General features: G+C 45.7%; 1 protein-coding gene across 1 annotated transcript in view; it reads right to left on the bottom strand.

Moving 5' to 3' along the window:
• CHDH (choline dehydrogenase) overlaps window positions 1-18,229 on the bottom strand; it is a 1,156,730-nt gene that overhangs the window by 1,071,985 nt on the left and 66,516 nt on the right. The window contains exon 3 of the mRNA XM_069643629.1: window positions 4,422-4,555. The gene's annotated coding sequence lies outside the window, so the exon portion shown is untranslated. The remainder of the gene's footprint in view (window positions 1-4,421; window positions 4,556-18,229) is intronic.

Below are 18,229 nucleotides of genomic sequence, written 5' to 3' on the forward strand. Positions count from 1 at the left end.
ATGCAAAGACATTTTTGAGGAATAACTTTACTTTAAAACTGCACTCAACATTAAATGGTATTTCCTTTGGCTGTTGAACTATTTCCATAAAGAGAGGTAAATGAAATGGAATGAACTGATTAAGGAAATAGTATCATTTTAAGGAAAACAAAAGATTATTTCTGTGTTTTCAACTATTTTTTCAAGTGTGCTTCATTCAAAAGACTCATCTTCTTGAGACATTCTGGAGTTTGTGTTCACAGTTTTATTGACATTGTTTGGAAACACATTTTCTTTTCTTCAAGTTCATTTATTTCCACAAGGAACCTCCATCAGTTTAGCCACTTGTAATGACATTCAGTTCATTGGTTTTCAGCAGCACAGTTATGAAACATGACCACCAAAGTTTGCTTTTAGGGTAAAAGAGTTGGAGTTTTTTGAAAACTAAAAGAAATATATAGAAATAATTATCATCCTCTGGGCTTTTTGCAGAGGGTATTCAGGTAGGATTGTTTATATTCATAAATAATAGTTGTTTAGTTTTGTAATATTATTTAATGCTTAACAATTTTCATTCATGCAGAGACCGGATGAAGATAGAAGATCCAGTGTCTGATTTGTTATTTTATCCACTTTTCCCCCTTCCCCCCAGGGGTGTCTAGTACTCAGCTGTTCAGTTTGGTTGTGAGCTAGACATCTTAGTGGGATCGTGGGACTCAGAAGCTCCTGCGTTGGATGTGGATATTACCAGCCTGACAGCCAGTCTCCCTCAGCATTTACACTGGCTCACACAGTCCGGGGAAAGGCATCAGTGTGGCAGCGTTATCGGTTTCCATGGAGACTGTATGGACGCCGGCATCGGTATCGGCCGTGTCAGCTGACACGCTCATTACGTACAACGCCTACACCGATGCTCGGCCATGTCAGCTGACTCGATCAGTACGCACAACGCGTACACTGATGCTCCGCCCCTTGCCTTCTTAGCACGGCTCCTCTCGGGGCTCGGTGCTGCTAATTGTAGTCTACACGTATCCTTACGTGTTTAGCCCCTGAGCTAATTTCTTGCTGCAAACCTTCCAACGTATTTTCGACTTTGCCTTCCATTCGGACTGATTACGGATTGCCCTGTTGACTTTGGTTCTACTCGCTGTTACGGCTCTGAACGTTTCCTGGATTGTTGGCGGCTTCCTGTCAGAAGTCGTTTTCCTACGCTCTGTAGCTTTTTGGTTCCTTCCACAAGGGCTGTATCGGAGTGATCATTCCCTGGCAATAATTGCCTTTAGTAAGTGTGCTTTCATTTCAAACTGTGTTCATTGCTTCCTGTGATTCTTGTTCTTGGATAAACACTGTGAAGAAAGCTACTCTTTACCTTGGACATTGTGCTGGATTTATACTCTCATCCTACAAGTGCAGTTCAGGACGCTTTCCAGTTATTTGCACCAACCCGTACCTAGTGCGTCCCTCGTGCCGTTCGTTTGTATCTTTCCTCACTAACTTCCCTGTTTATTATTTTCTCCTGTCGTTGTGTTCTTTCCAACTGGATTTCACTCTTGCTCCTCAACCATCTCCTTCCAGGTTAGTTGTGCATTCTCTAGGGTTCAAGGGGAGTCCTTAAGTCGGTTAAGCTAGTTCCTTATTGTCTTTTGCATTGTCCTTCTAGGCTCTGTACCTACTCTGCTACTTCAACCAACTAGTTATTCAGGTATTCATGAATTGTTGATTGTCCTAAAATTGCTATTCTTATCTATACCGTGTATAACCCTTTCTGTGGTTTCTTTTCAGCTGTTGGTCTAGCGGTGTGTGTGTCTACCCCGCTCTTTTATTTGATTGATGCATCTGTCTGTCTTATCAACACAGCAGAGGGATACATCATAAAAAAGAGCCCCTCATTTGAGGAAGCCTGATTCACTGAAATCAGGGTAGCTGAGGTCGAGACTGGTTGCTCCAAGAATTCCACCACTTCTGTCTTCGAGGTCCTGTTCCAATCTTCCGATCCTTGGTGTGGTGAGTAACACTGTGAATGTCCACCCTTACAGAGGTCCTACACTCTCCCTTCTGCATCTACTTATTTTTGGGAAATATTTAGGGCCACTTTCCAGTAGCACAAGCTCCACAACAGTCCTATAAAAGGCTGCACCCCACAGCTGCACTGCAATCCGTATTTGGCTTTCCAGAACAGAGCAGTGGTGCACATTGCTTTGTGCAGAAATTGCATTCTGACCAATTCTGTGCCTCGAAACTACCTTTCCAAATAATGGCCACCAGAGCTGCTGCTACTACCTCTGACTCAGCAGCACCCAAACCGTCACCACCACCACAACCACTTCCTTCTGAAGGGTCTGAACAAGGCTACAGGCTTGATAATGTAGATGGAGGGCAAGAAGGAAAAGAAGATGAAGTAGAGCGATTCCCTATTGCCTGCAGCCAGCGTGCGTCGTGGGTGTGGAAACTATTTACCACCATATGAGATGTGCCCAAATCTAGCGCTAACCAGGTGAAATGCACTGAGTGCAACATAGTACTCAGTCACGGAAAACCTGGCTTGCACAGCTATGGCACCACCACCATGCGGCAGCACCTGAAATCGAACCACAAAGCAGCTGTTCGGAGGGTTGTCCCCTTTAAACAAGGCAGTAGGTGAATTTCCTCTGCAGAATCCTCTGCATCTGCGCCTGCCACCACTAGGTACACTCCAGTAGGCCAGCGCATCCCGAAACCAGCCTTGCAGGCCATACACACCGCAGCAGACCATACCTTTCAAAGGTCACTGTATTGTGCATGTACTGCAATGTGGTACTGTGCAGGGGGGAACAACTTTGAAGTGCTTTCGAGGTTTCAGTCCAGAAGCATGACAAAGAGTGCCCCCTACTCAAGTAAGGTCCAACCAACAACTTCTGCGCTCTACTTGCAGTTGCTTATCCCTGCGGTTTGTACCCTTTACCAAACCTCCCTTCCATTCCTTTCCTTCTGTGGCATGTCTTAGAACAACAGGAAAAATGCAACACAACCAGTAGGGGGGAGACAAAAAGGCTCTTTTCAGAGTCACCTTGCACTGTTTAAAAATAGAATTTCAATAAAAGCATGGTCCCGCAGCCTATAAGCGCCGCGTACAGGGTGGTGAACAATGGGCGGCGTGACTCCGTCAAAAACATTGTACGCATTCCCAAAACAAAGTGGTGGCTCTGAAAAGAGCTTTTTTGTGCTGTTTTGTGTTTGTAAGGTTAGAAGTGGTGAACACCCAAAGGGGAAATGATTGCAGGAAGCACTGCACTGCATTTTGGATATTACACAGAAACAGCTCATTGCAAACATCAGTCAGATGAACTCCATCCGAACGAAAAATGTTCCTACTACGAAATGTAATGTTATCATTGTGGAAGGAGAACATGCCAACGTCTCACAAAAAGGCGCAAACAGCCTTGTTCACATTGCTTTGTGCTTTCTCCATTTGTGGCCCACACAAGGAAGAACGCAGCCACATCTGTCTCTGGGCAATGCGAGATAAAATTATGTGCGACTTTGGAAACATTACTATGAGTTGGCGAAATGTCTCCTTCATCGCCAACTGCAGTGAGATGCCACTAACATGTCTCAAACTGTTCCCTCCACAATGAACAATAATAACGTCTGGATGACCGAGTGTCACCAAACTGGCACAAAGAGGACCCACATGCAGCCACTTCATCCCATGCATTCCGTACCAGTGGACATTGACATTTTAGAACCCAAGCTGTGCAGCCAGTGCACAGCGTTCGGTGTAAACCTTTAACCAATGTATCCAAGAGTCGCCCAAAAGCCATTTAGTCTGCCTACTACATGGCAGACCCATGCCCGTAGCCATGTGCAGTCCTATTTGCAAACACACCTTCTGGCACAATCTGTTGTTACACACCACACCCAGGAAATCTTATATACCAATCCCAACTGATGCACAGTCCCATTTCCATGCCAGCCACCCTGAAAAGACCCGGATGTAGCATGTGCGCACCGCCAAATGCCCCGACCTTTGTGAACATACCAACTACCGCAAGGCTGTGCCCCAGTCAAACAGGGGCAGTCCTTCTTCCCTTTCCAGTAGTCTTTTCCCAGCACTCCCTCATTGGCTACTGTTAAACGGTCACACATGCATCCACCAATAACATCCACGATTTCTGCATCTAACGCTATCATCTCTGTTTAACAGTCCATACTAACCCTTAAACACACAGACATCAAGTGTCCTGTGAATCAAAAGCACCTGCACTGGAAAGTACTGTAAAATGATCTACGAGTCCTGCATCCACATTCATCGGCATTGCAACCCATCACCACGCCCTGCAGGTATCACTACCTTTTGTACAGTACATGTGCAACTGTGTTATAAGTCTGTCGCAACAGGATACCTGGCACTGAATCTCCATAACGTACTGAAAATGCATACTATTATTTCTCCCATCACTTACCATGAAATGGCTCCTACAGTGGTAGCTGCTGGCAAAGTTGGCATTTGTCCATAGAAGTCACTGTTATATGCAAACGGTTACTCTGTTCTTTCGTTCCATCAATTTTACGATGCTTTCCCCCATTAACGCACCTCCTATGAAATTTGTAAAAATGGCACAGAAAAGGATCAGTCAGCATATCCCACCAAACTAAGTCAAGTGCATACATTGCATGCATTGTAACAGTTTCCTGCCACTTACCCTTCACAATGTATTGATTCCAACATTACTTAAAAGAGAAAAGAATATATGTGTGCATTGACAACAGTACCATTCATAAATGCACAGAAGGAACTTAAAGAATGTAAACAATGGCTCCACTCATGTAGCAAGCATATATATGTAGAAAAGTATATGCAAATGCACACACAAAAACATTCTGCTTTGCAGTCCGTACATTTTTCCCAACTTTATTGTCATCCTTCCACAATGAGAAGTACTCATTTTCAAAATAAATACTCCTACACTAATACACACACTAGCTAAATAGGACGCCATACAATACACTTGCAAACAACCCACCTACCCCCTTACCAAACATGCTTATGCTCCCAAGTCCCCATTCATATAGTAAGCCATCCATTTATACACACACACTTTCTCTTCCTGAAGACATCCCCCTTCACTTTTAAAGAATGTATTGTACAAATGCAATCACTATGCCATCAGCCAACATAATGTTCTTACCATCTTCTTAAACAGGTGCAGTACGCACCTCTCTTCTGAGTGTGCACTTCAAAATAGAACCTGCAATTCACCTACTCTCACCAAGTAACAAAGTAACTACAATACCATCATAGTGTTTTACGTCTTACTAGGAGAGTGCACTATTCTTGTATTGTAGAATATAGATTTGCGGGAACCCACCAGTATGCACTTCATTGTTACTCATGACACCTCTACAGGTGCTCAGTGTTTATTATGTTGCCACCATTAGACTAATCCCCACATTGTACGATACTGTCCCCAACTTTTTATATGCCTGCACTCTTATTCAACCACTCATGCACTTTGCACACATATACATTTGAACATCTGCACACCCACACTTCCCTTTCTTCTCCAAAAGCTAATACACAATGCCTACCAAACTACATCTCCATAGAAAGCAACGCAGAAATAGAGCCACACAACCTAAAACCATAGAAAGTAGCTATCCACTGCAAGCAGAACTTCTGCAGAAAGTTGAAAGAGAAACGTTAAAACAGACATTAAGCAAAACGGATGCACCTAGCAGTAAAGAAAGTGGAATTCATCTATCAAAATCTGACCATGAAAAGAAAAGCACTAAAAAGAGTGCATCTCGCACTATTGCTAACAAAGTATGTACAAATGGTAATGTAACCACAAGCAAGCATTCCAAAAAATGTATTTTACAAAAAATGTTCCATCACAGAGTCCTTCAGAACCTTATAAATAGAGAGGAGAAATCACGCTCAACCCTCAAAGCATACAGGGGAAAAGTATTCCTGGAAGCTCTTGTAGACAGTGCAATGATGGTTAAATGGAAATTGTTTATATTAATATTAAACAGAATGAAACCACTAACAACATTAATTGGTAAACCACAAGCAGTACTTCGAAACAAATGCAATATCAGCATAGATACCTTTGGCCACATCTGTACAGGTGAGTGGAGTTACACCACCAACACAGAGCCATACTTCAATGAAGAATCATACAAAGAAGAGCAAACACACTAAATTGCCTTACAACGGAGTGGATGAGGGTATGAAAACATACACAATACCATAATGGAAGAAGAAACACTGCTTTCAGAAATATCCCCATCAAACTTAGAGGTCATTCTCCATTCAACCACACCAACATGCCAGACCTACAAATGGCCTTTCACATCAATGTGTAACGTTTGCCAATGCTTAATCAAATCGTTGCAGCAGTTCCTCAATCACTATTTAAAAGACAAAGAGAAAAGAAAAATTAAAATACTACAAATTATGGACTCCTGTCCAGTGCACACCTACACAGGAATACGAGGACATTCCCTGGCCTGCATTTCTGGACCTGCTTGCAAAAGCACCTTCCACTGCATAAAAATGTTAGCAACCCACCATTCAACTGTCAGAAATCTAGTTTACAAACTGTACTATGCAAAAAGTCCAGCTTTATCTCTGCAACATTTAAATGATATTCTCCTACACGGTACAGCCAAACAAGTGCTCGAAGAAATAGAGCACATCCAAAGGACATATTGCACTTACAAACTTCAGAATTTTTAGACAACAGTACTGACAACATTGCAGATGTCAACTTTTTATGGCACACATAAAAAAAAGAAATACAAAAGTTCAAAAGCACACCTGTGAAATGCCAAACCAAGTATTTGTGTGTTGTCTTAGAACTTTCTATAAAAAGAGCACCAAAACTATAGAAACAATGCAGAAAATAGAAGACAATGAGGAACCCCAATGGTTTCAATTAGCTCTGCACCGTATAGCTGAAAACAAATACGAAATTACTGACACCTCCAAAACTGGACAATAACCAAATGCCTTCATGGGTGATTAGTAATATTTTGGAAGTATTTCCACTGCCAAACGCACTGCAGCATCTTAATTTGTATGAGAGCATTATAATCCAAACAATGCACGCATTTCAAGCAATAATACAACTTCAAACGAAAACTGCAATATAGCCTCCCACCGAATTACTGAGAGGCATTCGTGGGAAAGTAGTTTATTTACCATTAGATCCGAAAGAAAATGTAGACACTCTACTAGTGGTGCAAAGGCCAATACAAGAATCTTTGATTATCCTGGTAAATGGTGTACCTACAAAAGACAAAAGAATTTGGCAGCACCAGTGGACTGAAAGTTAGGAAAGCCGTGCAATACCTTAAAGAAAACAATGAATAGGAGGGCGTCGCTTGGAGCGCCATCGATGTGGTCGCTCCCTTGAGGCTGCCCGTGGGATGTCTGCCGCCGCCGTCAAATTCAGGCGGTTCTGATCGAGTATCCGAGTCGCCAATGCCATCTACAGCGATCGGAACCGATGAGGCACAACCTGGCCCACGATGACCTCCGAACGCAGGAGCGTTCTCCTAGAACTTAACGTCCGTATCGCTCCCCCGTCACGATTCGAAGAAACCAAGATGGCAGCCGCGCCAGAACTCAACAACATACTACGAATCCGATGGTGACGGGGTTCTGGGGGACCGAAGAAGAGTTGCGGATGGACCCGCCAACACGGATCCAGCCGGATCCTATAGGGGTTGCCCGGAGAACATGTGAGAACTTCATCGGGGGCTGCATGCGCCCAGAAATACGGAGGCCACGAGATAAGCCCTGAGAGCCACCCAGAGAAGCCTTGACCTCGCGGGCCATACCCTCTGAGATCCTCCATGCACTATTACTTCCTGGGGCGCCCCGGCCCACTCATCCAGCTAGCGACCCAGACCACTGCGGAATCACGGCTACTCCACTGGCTTCTCACTCGCACTCCCATGCTTGAACTCTCCTGGGCGGCTGGCGCCGAAAACACTCGACCTCCCACCCCTAGAACGCGGACCTAGAGGGGGCTGAGTGCCGTCTCCCACAGCTTTGGTCCCGCCGCAACTCTTCCAGCCAAGTCCGCCAAACACGATCATCATGTCCAGGCAAGCGAAGATTGGCAAGGGCGCAGATATCTCCACCATGCTCACTGCAATTGATAAAAGCAAGAAACAAGAGCCCCCCAAACTCACCCCACAGAAACAACAGGAGGACGGGGGAGCCCTCACTACCAAAGGGGACCTGATAGCCTTCATGGCGGACATCAAGTCGGAGTTTCGCTCATGCCTCTCAGAACTCACCACCAAAATCGAACAGACAGATCAAAGGGTTACAGAGGTCGAACAGAGGCTCGGAGAAATCGAAGACCACTCTCGGGACCACACTACCACTCTAGGGGAAATGCAAAGAGCCATTGACTCCCTGCATCAGAAATGCGAGATCCTGGAGTTTAAACATGAGGACCTTGAAAATAGGGCGCGCCGCAACAATCTTTGCATTCGGGGGGTCCCAACCTCCGTCCCCGACAACAGGCTAGCGGACTACGTGGGACGCTTCTTCGAGGCCCTCCTCCCGGACCTGGATAAATCTCAGCTCTTGCTAGACCGGACCCACAGACTCTGCACCACGCCGAGGGGCAGTCTCGGACCCCCTCCCAGATGGCATTACTAGGGTCCACTTCTTTACAACCAAGGAAGCGATTTCGGCGATTAGCCGCCAAGGGGAGGAAATTACTTTTCAGAGCACGCCACTTCAAATTTACCAGGACCTCTCAACACTCACCCTTCAGAAAAGAAGAGCGCTCCGACCCCTGGCACTGTTCCTCCAGGAGCAGCAAGTCCGCTATAGATGGCTGTTTCCAGCGGCTCTACAATTCACATATAAAGGCACCTTACGCCGGATCAGTCACTTGGAGGATGCAGAGAGAATCATGCATCCAACCTCGCCCCAGGAACTCTCTACACCAAACCCGGATGGAGCTGAGGACTCTGGGCCGCTTCCCTCCCCAAAACCTAAACGTACGCCATGGTCATCAACCCAGCGGATCAACAGAAAGAGATGAACAATGGCACCCCCGCGCCCCCAGGTTTCAACAGCATCTTTCCCTGGTCTCCTCTGACCCGACCTGAACTCGGATCCACCACATAACGCTTAGTCTGATGTGCCTTGAGGGCGGAGACGGCGGACCAAACCCACGGTTCATACCCACTCCAAGGAAACTTTCCAACTTTCGATCCTTGGAAACCCACAGTACTTGATACGTGATGGGACAACCGGCCCCGTTGGCCAAGGGTACGCCCGTACTTACAATGTCGGTCTACCCACCAGTTAAAGTTGCGGCCCCCCGTTCGGGCTCCGCGTTAAAACCTCAAGCGCAGGATGGTGCCCCAAGATCTCACGACAAACATGGCAGCTGAACCACCGACTCAAACCCCCCCAACCCAAGAGATAGAAAATGGGACACCACTGGACCACCAAGTTCTGCGAATCCTCTCCCTAAATGTTAATGGACTGAATTCCCCTAACAAACGAAAGGCAATCTTATTAAAGCTCCAGGACGAAGACGCAGCGATAGCTATGCTCCAAGAGACCCACTTGCTGCCGGCGGACGTGATCCGGCTTCGCTCTCGATTATTCCCGCTTCAATTTTTTGCCTACGGCCCAAGCAAAAAGGGAGGCACGGCGATCCTCTTTAGAAAAGACTTGAACCCACAAATCCTGGAAACAAAAACATGCCCGGAAGGCCGATACACAGCAGTCAAATGCCTCCTGCTGGGAGACCTATACACCTTCATCTCGGTGTATGCCCCTAACACTGGACAATCACACTTCTACGACTTCTTGGGCACGACTCTCGCTAGTTTTGTGGAGGGTCAAACAATTGTCGGAGGGGACTTCAATGGGGTTCCCGACCCCACTAAAGACCGGTCACACCCCCCGACTCCAAGCGATTTCGCCCAAGCACTTAGCCTCCTCTGGCTGTTCAGGTCTTTGGAGATAATAGACTCATGGCAGGTGTTTCACCCCGATGAAAGAGAATACTCCTTCTACTCGTTCGTACACCGCACCTTCTCAAGGATCGACCTGTTCCTGATCTCCCCGCACACCTTCCCCTCAGTCAAAGAGGTCTCCATTGGCTCGAGAGCCATGTCTGACCATGCTCCAGTGTTCCTGGAACTCCGGGTTCAGGACCCCAACCTCAATAACCCACGCAAATGGTCCCTATATGACCCGATTCTCAATGACATGGCTAGGAGAGACAAGATCGCGACGGGAATAAAAAACTTCTTTGACGAAGACACTTCACTAGCGAATAACTGGGATGCCATGAAGGCAGTAATCAGGGGCTCCCTAATTGCCCAAGGAGCGGCCTACCACCGGAACAGACGCCAGACCCGGATAGCTCTAGAGGACGAGCTAAGAGAGGCTGAGGCAATCCACAAGGAAAAAGGCTGGTCCCCTAAGACTCAACGGATCATGCAAACAGCGAGGAAAAAGCTTGAAGCCCACTACGTGGAACAAACCGCCCTACTGATGGCAAAAGCCAAACAATCATACTACGCGAAGGGCAACAAGGCGAACAGGTTCCTGGTGGCCAAACTAGCCAAACGGAGACGTGTCAACACGATCGCAGGTCTGCGTGATCCTGAGGGGGTCACACGGTACTCGGAGCCTGAAAAACGACAGCTCGCGACAGACTACCTGACCCAAATCATGAATGCAACCCCTCGGAACCTACCGCAACAGGTGGAATATCTGCAGAGGGCAGCGAGCGGTACCACGTCTCGCCAACACAACGAGAGACAAATTGGAGGAGCCCATTACAGGGGAGGAGGTCGAGGAGGCCATTAAGTCACTTAAAACACGAGCCCCAGGTCCGGACGGCTTTTCGACCAGGTTCTATAAACTATTCAGGCCACAACTGACCCCCCATCTGGTGACCCTGTTCAACTCCTTTAGAGAAACAGGCTCTGTCACCCCATCGATGAAGGAATCAACCACCATCCTCCTGCCCAAACCAGGAAAGGACCCAAGGAGTCTAACCTCTTACAGAACAATTGCACTCTTAAACATTGATGCAAATATATACTCAAAAATCCTGGCAAACCGCCTGAACCGCGTCCTCCCGAAGATCATCCACCCCGACCAAGCAGGCTTCATCCTTCATCGGTCAGCTGGTGACAACACACGGAGAACCTTGAACCTGGTGGACCTTGCCTCCCGGAACTCCCAAAAACTGGTCTTAGTGGCTCTGGACGCATCCAAGGCATTTGATCGAGTAGATTGGCCCTTTATGAAACTCACCCTAGAGGCCTTCGGCTTTGGGTCAACTTTTCAGACGATGGTTCTAGCCAACTATAAGAGCCCAAGTACGAGTCTAAGAATTAACGGACACAGCTCAGCTCCGATCCCCCTGTCATGGGGAACCAGGCAGGGCTGCCCGCTGTCGCCCTTACTCTTCGCACTCACCATGGAGCCTTTGGCCCAAAGGATTAGGGGAAACGACCAAATTAAAGGGCTGCAGAACGGCCCCAGAAGCCCAATCATCATTGAAACAGGCGATACGAGAACTTACCACCTATGGTGAGGTCTCAGGCTTCACTATAAACTTTGACAAATCCTCGGCCTTGGGCATCGGGCTCACCCCAACAGAACGGGAGCCACTGACTGCGATGTGCCCGATGACATGGGTGAAGAAGGCCATCCCCTACCTAGGGGTCCACATCCCGGCTAATCCAAGAGACACATACAAAGCCAACTTCCCCCAGCTACTAAAAGAACTGGAAGGTGACTTGAAACGATGGGAGACCCAAGAGATCTCACTGCTGGGGCGCATCACAGCATGCAAGATGAACCTACTGCTGAGGTTCCTGTACGCCTGCGCCTCCCTCCCAGTAGCGATTCTCACACCAACCCTCAGGGACATCCAAAGGAAAATGCTGAAATTCATCTGGAAAGGTAAGAGATCGAGAATCCCTCTCAAAACGATGCTGGGGGGCTCCAAGCTAGGAGGTCTGGGGGTTCCGGACTTGCGGGCCTATAGTGTGGCAGCACAACTAGCACAGATTCAGGCATGGCAAACTATAACAAACCGCCCCAGATGGGTAGAGCTGGAACAATCACAAGTACCCCTACCCTTGCGATTTCTGCCACACATCCCGCCCCCCCTCAGAACACACTGGGGAGACCTCCTTTTATCAACTAAACACACCCTTAACTCCTGGGACTGGGCACTAAAGCAAAAGGGAGTGCCAAGAGGACTGAGCCCACGCTCCCCGGTCTTCCATAACCCATCCTTCTCACCCGGAGCGAACCGCCGCAATTTTCGGAACTGGATAAAGGGCGGGCTGGAGGCCATAGACCAGCTATAGATGGGAGGGACACCCCTCACCTTCGCCCAATGTAAGGAGAAGTTCCAACTCCAGGAAAGGGATAGATTTACTTATATCCAGCTACGCCACTGGTGCTTGCACCCCCAAACTCAGCAGCAACACGCCTGCCCACCACCCTGGAACTGACACTGGGGGACCTTCCAACCCGGGGCAGGGTATCCACCCTATATAGGCGCTTCTTAAGGAACTTCCTGTCCACAAAGACCCGCTGTATGGCTCAATGGGAGGCGGACTTAGGTCATCCGGTCAAGGACCAAACCTGGGTGGACATATGGACCAGAACACATACCTCTTCCACCTGCGTTACCAATAGGGAATGTGCATACAAGGTGCTCCTCCGGTGGTATTACCCGCCCCTTTGACTTCACCACATGAACCCACAAGTGGATCACGCCTGCTGGAGAGGATGTGGCCACCCAGGCTCCTTCTTCCATATGTGGTGGGCTTGCCCAAAGATACGACAGTTCTGGAGGACATGCCTGGAGACCATCACACAAATTACGGGAACAGCGATTCCCCTGGAACCTGAACCAGTTTTGCTGGGAACTCCGATCCCCGCGATCTACCCATGCTCCGGGACCAGGTCTAAGCTATTGACACTCTGCCTTCTGGCGGGAAAAACGGTGTTGGCCAGGTCCTGCAAATCCCCAGAAGGCCCTCACATAGCCCAATGGTGGTCTAAACTCTGGGACATCCTGATAGCGGAGAAGGTGATGGCAGCACAGGCGGGAACGCTCCATCGCTTCCAGAATGTTTGGAGCCTAGTGCTAGAATACGACCAGCGCTTCCCCGCCCAGACCTATAAACCGACCAGGTCCCGATGGATCCTGAAACACCAAGAGAACCATGAGGAAGACACATAGACGCTAAGGCGCGAACTGGATAACCCAGGAGGGAAAATTCTGCCTCCAAACCTGAGGGGTGGAGAGGCCGGAGGGAGGTGGGAGAGAGGAAGCCTGGTGGGGGGAATGAGGACTGGGGATCAAAAACCTGAAAAAGCATTGCTTGTAATATGTTGTGATATGTGTATTTACCATCCTGCCTTGATTTAAAATAAACAAAGTTAAAAAAAAAAGAAAACAATGAATAATACAAGGAAATAAATGTTCAAGACAACCTGCGAGAAACCACCAAAATAATTCAGGACTCCTCAAGAACTGGCCAGTTTCAACGTCTAGATCCTACTGCAGCCTCCAATATTTTGGATCACTATACAATTCACCCACTGCACTCCAAAGACACCCTAAACGATGCACTAGAAACATATGAAATGCGGCAAGCCAAAGGTGCGCCAATCAGTATATGGGAAAAGAGTGTAGAAGCACAAGCCTTTCTTCTACTCTTCCCGACTGGAAAAGGTGGAAGATATGATGAAAGATGCACACAAATAGCATCAGAATACTGCTGTTTACGAATGTATTCTGAAGACCCTATATTTAGACAGAATGTGGAGTACATATCCCACCTCCTCTTTGAAAGTGAACTGGCAACGGTATGTTATGGAGTTGCACACACATTGAAAACAGGTTCCCATTTTCAAAACATGTCCGCTACACAGTTACTTCAAAAGGTGCAAGACAAGGACAAGGTTTTACAGCCAAGTATTACAAATCTCTTGGCAAACATGCGTGGTACGAAAGAGTACTGGTTCCGACGGGACGCAGATGTACAGTGTATGCTACGCAACCTTGGCCCACCCACATGGTTTGTCACTTTAAGTTGTGCAGAGTATGCATGGGAAGACTTGCACACTTTCCTACGCATAGTAAACAAAAACAAAACAGGTGTAGACATGAAAACACCTGTTGAACTTTTCTCTCTTGATCCTGTTAATGTTTCACAGTTCATCCATCATCGCTTCCTTGCCATGCTGCACTTCATTTGCAATAAAGAACTTACTCCCCTCTGAGAAGTGGAACACTTCTTTTGGAGAAAAGAATATCAAGCCAGAGGAGTACCACACATCCACATGTTTTTGTGGATTAAAAATGCTCCTAAATTAGGTGAGGAGAGTGATGAAACTGTTTTGCAGTTCATTCACAAATATGTCGCTTGCAAAATCCCTTCAGAAAGTACACATAGTGACCTACAAGCACACATTTTGCAATTCCAAAGACACAATTGTGGCAAGTATTTTCGGCGCAAATATAAGAACAGAGGCAAATACTACACCAAATGCTGCTTTGGTTTCCCGAGACCAGTTTCGGCAACAGGGCAATTAAACAGCTTCATGTCTTCGATTTGACACAGTATAAAAGTGAAATCTCCTAAGAACACATACTGCATAAAACGGAGTGAAGCATCAAAGTACATCAATGATTACAATTCAATAATTGGCCTCCTATAGAATGCTAATGTTGATGTACATTGCAAACAATGCCACTGCAGTTGCACAATATGTCACAGCCTACTTAAGCAAAGCAGAGAAAACCGAGCTCAAAGACCTCTCGGAGGACATATCATCTGACAAAACACTGGCACAAAAATTTTAGAGCTTTGGCATAAAAATCCTGTCCCATAGAGAATGTGGCTGCTACGAAGCCGCTGAACATTTAACCGGCACTGCCTTATATGGGAAATCTGAAAACACAGTGTGGCTAAGCCTTGGTCCTGCTGCATCCAGAAAAAGAGTACTGAAATCATACAAAGACATTCAAACAATATTCAAAAACTATCCCAACAGCCAGGACATTTTGAAGAACAACTTATTGGACACATACTACCCGAACAGGAGTATTACTTTAGAAGCCATGTGCCTATACCAGATAGCCCAAAACTTCTCATACAAAAATAACATTAAACCAGATGAGAAAAAAGGTAGATACAGAGTGGAAAGTTGTGAAGGCAGCCTGGTGAAGCTTACCAAATGCAGCCTAATTAATCATATGAAATTGTCATTGAAAACTCCTCAACACAAAGAACTGTACTACATGGCTCTACTGCAACTTTTCAAACCATGGAGAAAAGAAGAGGATTTATTAGCCACCCACGCCTCCTATGAAGATGCTTTCAATGCAAGTGAAAGTACAATTACAGATGGAAACTTTACACAGTACAAACCCATAATGGACAATGAACACCAACAAGAAGAAGAACTGCAAGCACAACTAAATGTAGACACTTCTGAGAGCAGTGAACCTTCTCTAACAGGCAGCCAAGAACCACTTGGACAGCCACTCAAACCAAATGACGCAGAATTAGCCACGACGGACATATTCACCACCATGTTTCAGTATGAGCAATCTGCAGAACAGTTGGCTGTACTGAAATCTCAACTAAACAATGAGCAGCGTACCATTTTTCTAGAAGTAAGTGAAAAAATTGAACAGGGCATACAGAACGAACATAAAACTTGTACCTGTGACAACTACAAACCTGTACTGCGGTATGTCAGTGGTGAAGCTGGGTCAGGGAAAACATTCTTTATAAAAATGATCAGTAAATACCTCCAACAATTAACAAACAACAACCTTTAAGCTGTTGTAACCGCCCCGCAGGTTTAGCTGTCTACAACATAGGTGGAGTCACTCTACACCAATTGCTACTCCTTCCAGTAGAATACCAAAACAAATTAGAGTACTATAAACTTTCAGCAGAAGCTGCTATGGAGCTATGCAGGGTTTTGAAACAAATGAAAATGCTCCTAATAGATGAGGTGGGCATGGTTTCTAACCTAATGTTCGCTTTGATTCACCTCAGATTGCAAGAGGTCCTCAAAACAGACTTTGAAGAGCTGTTTGGAGGAAAACATGTAATTGTTTTTGGAGATCTTCTTCAATTAACACCAGTGAAAGGGGAACCTATCTTCAAAACCTTAGGACACAAAGTGTGCCGAAAAAGTCTTGGCAGCATTGGGAATATAAATCTCTGGCAACATTTCCAATACATAGAACTAACTCAAAACATGCGTCAGTCTGCAGACCTCACCTACGCCAACATTTAAAAAAACATACAAATGTGTGTACTGTCAAAGGAGGCAGAGTCTACCCTCTATAAAAGACACATCCATGAACTGTACAGGCGTAACACAGGTGTGACTGATCTCATGGAACAATTAGCTCACAAAAATGTCACCTGTATGTCCTTAATGCCAATTCTAGCAAGCTGTGCACAATTCAATGCAACAATGCTCACAAAAGAAAAACAACCACTAGTGGAAATTCACGCAACAGACAAACTGGACCTACGCGGTATGACAATACATATGTGTCAACAAGCCATAGCACGACTATATACCTTAGAAAACTCTATCTCCAACACAGCTGGTTTGGAGAAAATATTAACATTATGTGTGAACTGTAGCGTAAGGATGAAGCGTAACCTTGACGTAGAGCAAGGTTTAGTTTTGGTACAGTTGTTGGCTTCCAGACATACCCACGGGACAACAGCATTCAGTTTGTCAACATCCAGTTTGACAAAATTCCAGAAGTTAAAAAGATAGGACGCACAACGGCTCGATACCTTCTTTTCAAAGACATGTATGCACGCAGAGAACAGTTTTCTCTGTAGCTAGCTTATGCAGTAACTATTCATAAATCGCAAGGTCTAACCTTAGATCAAGCATTGATTGATATTGGCAGCACAGTCTTTAAGGAAGGCATGAGTTACTTAGCACTGTCACGGCTACGTACACTGGAAGGACTATATCTAGTGAATTTTGATGCAACTGCTGTCTGCGCAGACATTCATTGCATCATAGAGTACAATAGACTATGTGCACTCTACACACCCGATCTGAACATGCACCCTGTTCCTCAGAAACCCAAAGGTTTCAAAAGAAACCTCATTCAATCAGAAGTTCAAAATAATTTGGCAACAGTACCACCAAAGAAAAACTGAAATCAGCTCATACTCCATCAACTACCAAAAGCACAGATAAAAGGAGTAAAAAAGACAAGACATACCCAACTCCACACATAAAAAAGTGCCTCTTCAAACAAACCACGCGCTCTTCCATCAAAGTACTCAGACACAAAATTACCTGGTTCATTCAAATATTCTAATACAACAGGTGTAAATTGCTATGCAAATGTAACAATGAATGTACTATTCCAAATGCCAGCAATTGTTGAAAACATTTATGCAAATGGCGCAAACCAGTTGTGTTTACAAATGCTCGTCCTTCACATAAATGCAGTAAGTAATCCTGACAACATTTACAGTGTCTCAGAAGTAAGGCAAGGATTGGACTACTGTGCTGGAATGGTGAAATTCATGTTAAACAGACAAGAAGATCCACAGGAATTTCTAATGTACTTACTACAAATACTGGAAAGGAGAAACATACTCATGAATGAAATCTTTCAGATTTCCTACATGTGGAAACATACATGCAGTCTCTGCAACCATGTCATTCAGGAACAAGTCCCGAACAAATGATTTGTGTATGCATCAATACCTAACTGTGACTCGATTCCATTTCAGCAACTGGTGCAAAATGTCAACCATAGCATATTGTGCACGTCTTGCAATTAAGATAATCATTCAACGCTACATATAAACTCACATAGTCAATATGTCATTGTAATGCTCTTAAGATACAAAGCAGATGGCACCAAAACCAACTGCAAACTGACTGCCTTTACACATGGGCAGGTATCAATTGGCGAGAAAATCTTCAAAACAGTAGGCATAGTGTACCACATAGGCCACAAAACCAGTGCAGGTCAATATACCGCATACATTAGAAAGCAATGGTCATGGTGGGAATGCAATGATATTCCATCATTCCAAAGCAGAGCTTACGTGCAAATCTTGCTAATGCCTACTTAATATTCTTCTATAGTCATTGATGTACAAACCTGCTATACCCTACTCCCCAGCACCCAACAGTACCTTCATAAGTGCACAAACAAAGAGGTACCTT

The sequence above is a fragment of the Ambystoma mexicanum genome, chromosome 2p, assembly GCF_040938575.1.
Source record: "Ambystoma mexicanum isolate Mex_15411 chromosome 2p, UKY_AmexF1_1, whole genome shotgun sequence".
NCBI classification, from domain to species: domain Eukaryota; kingdom Metazoa; phylum Chordata; class Amphibia; order Caudata; family Ambystomatidae; genus Ambystoma; species Ambystoma mexicanum.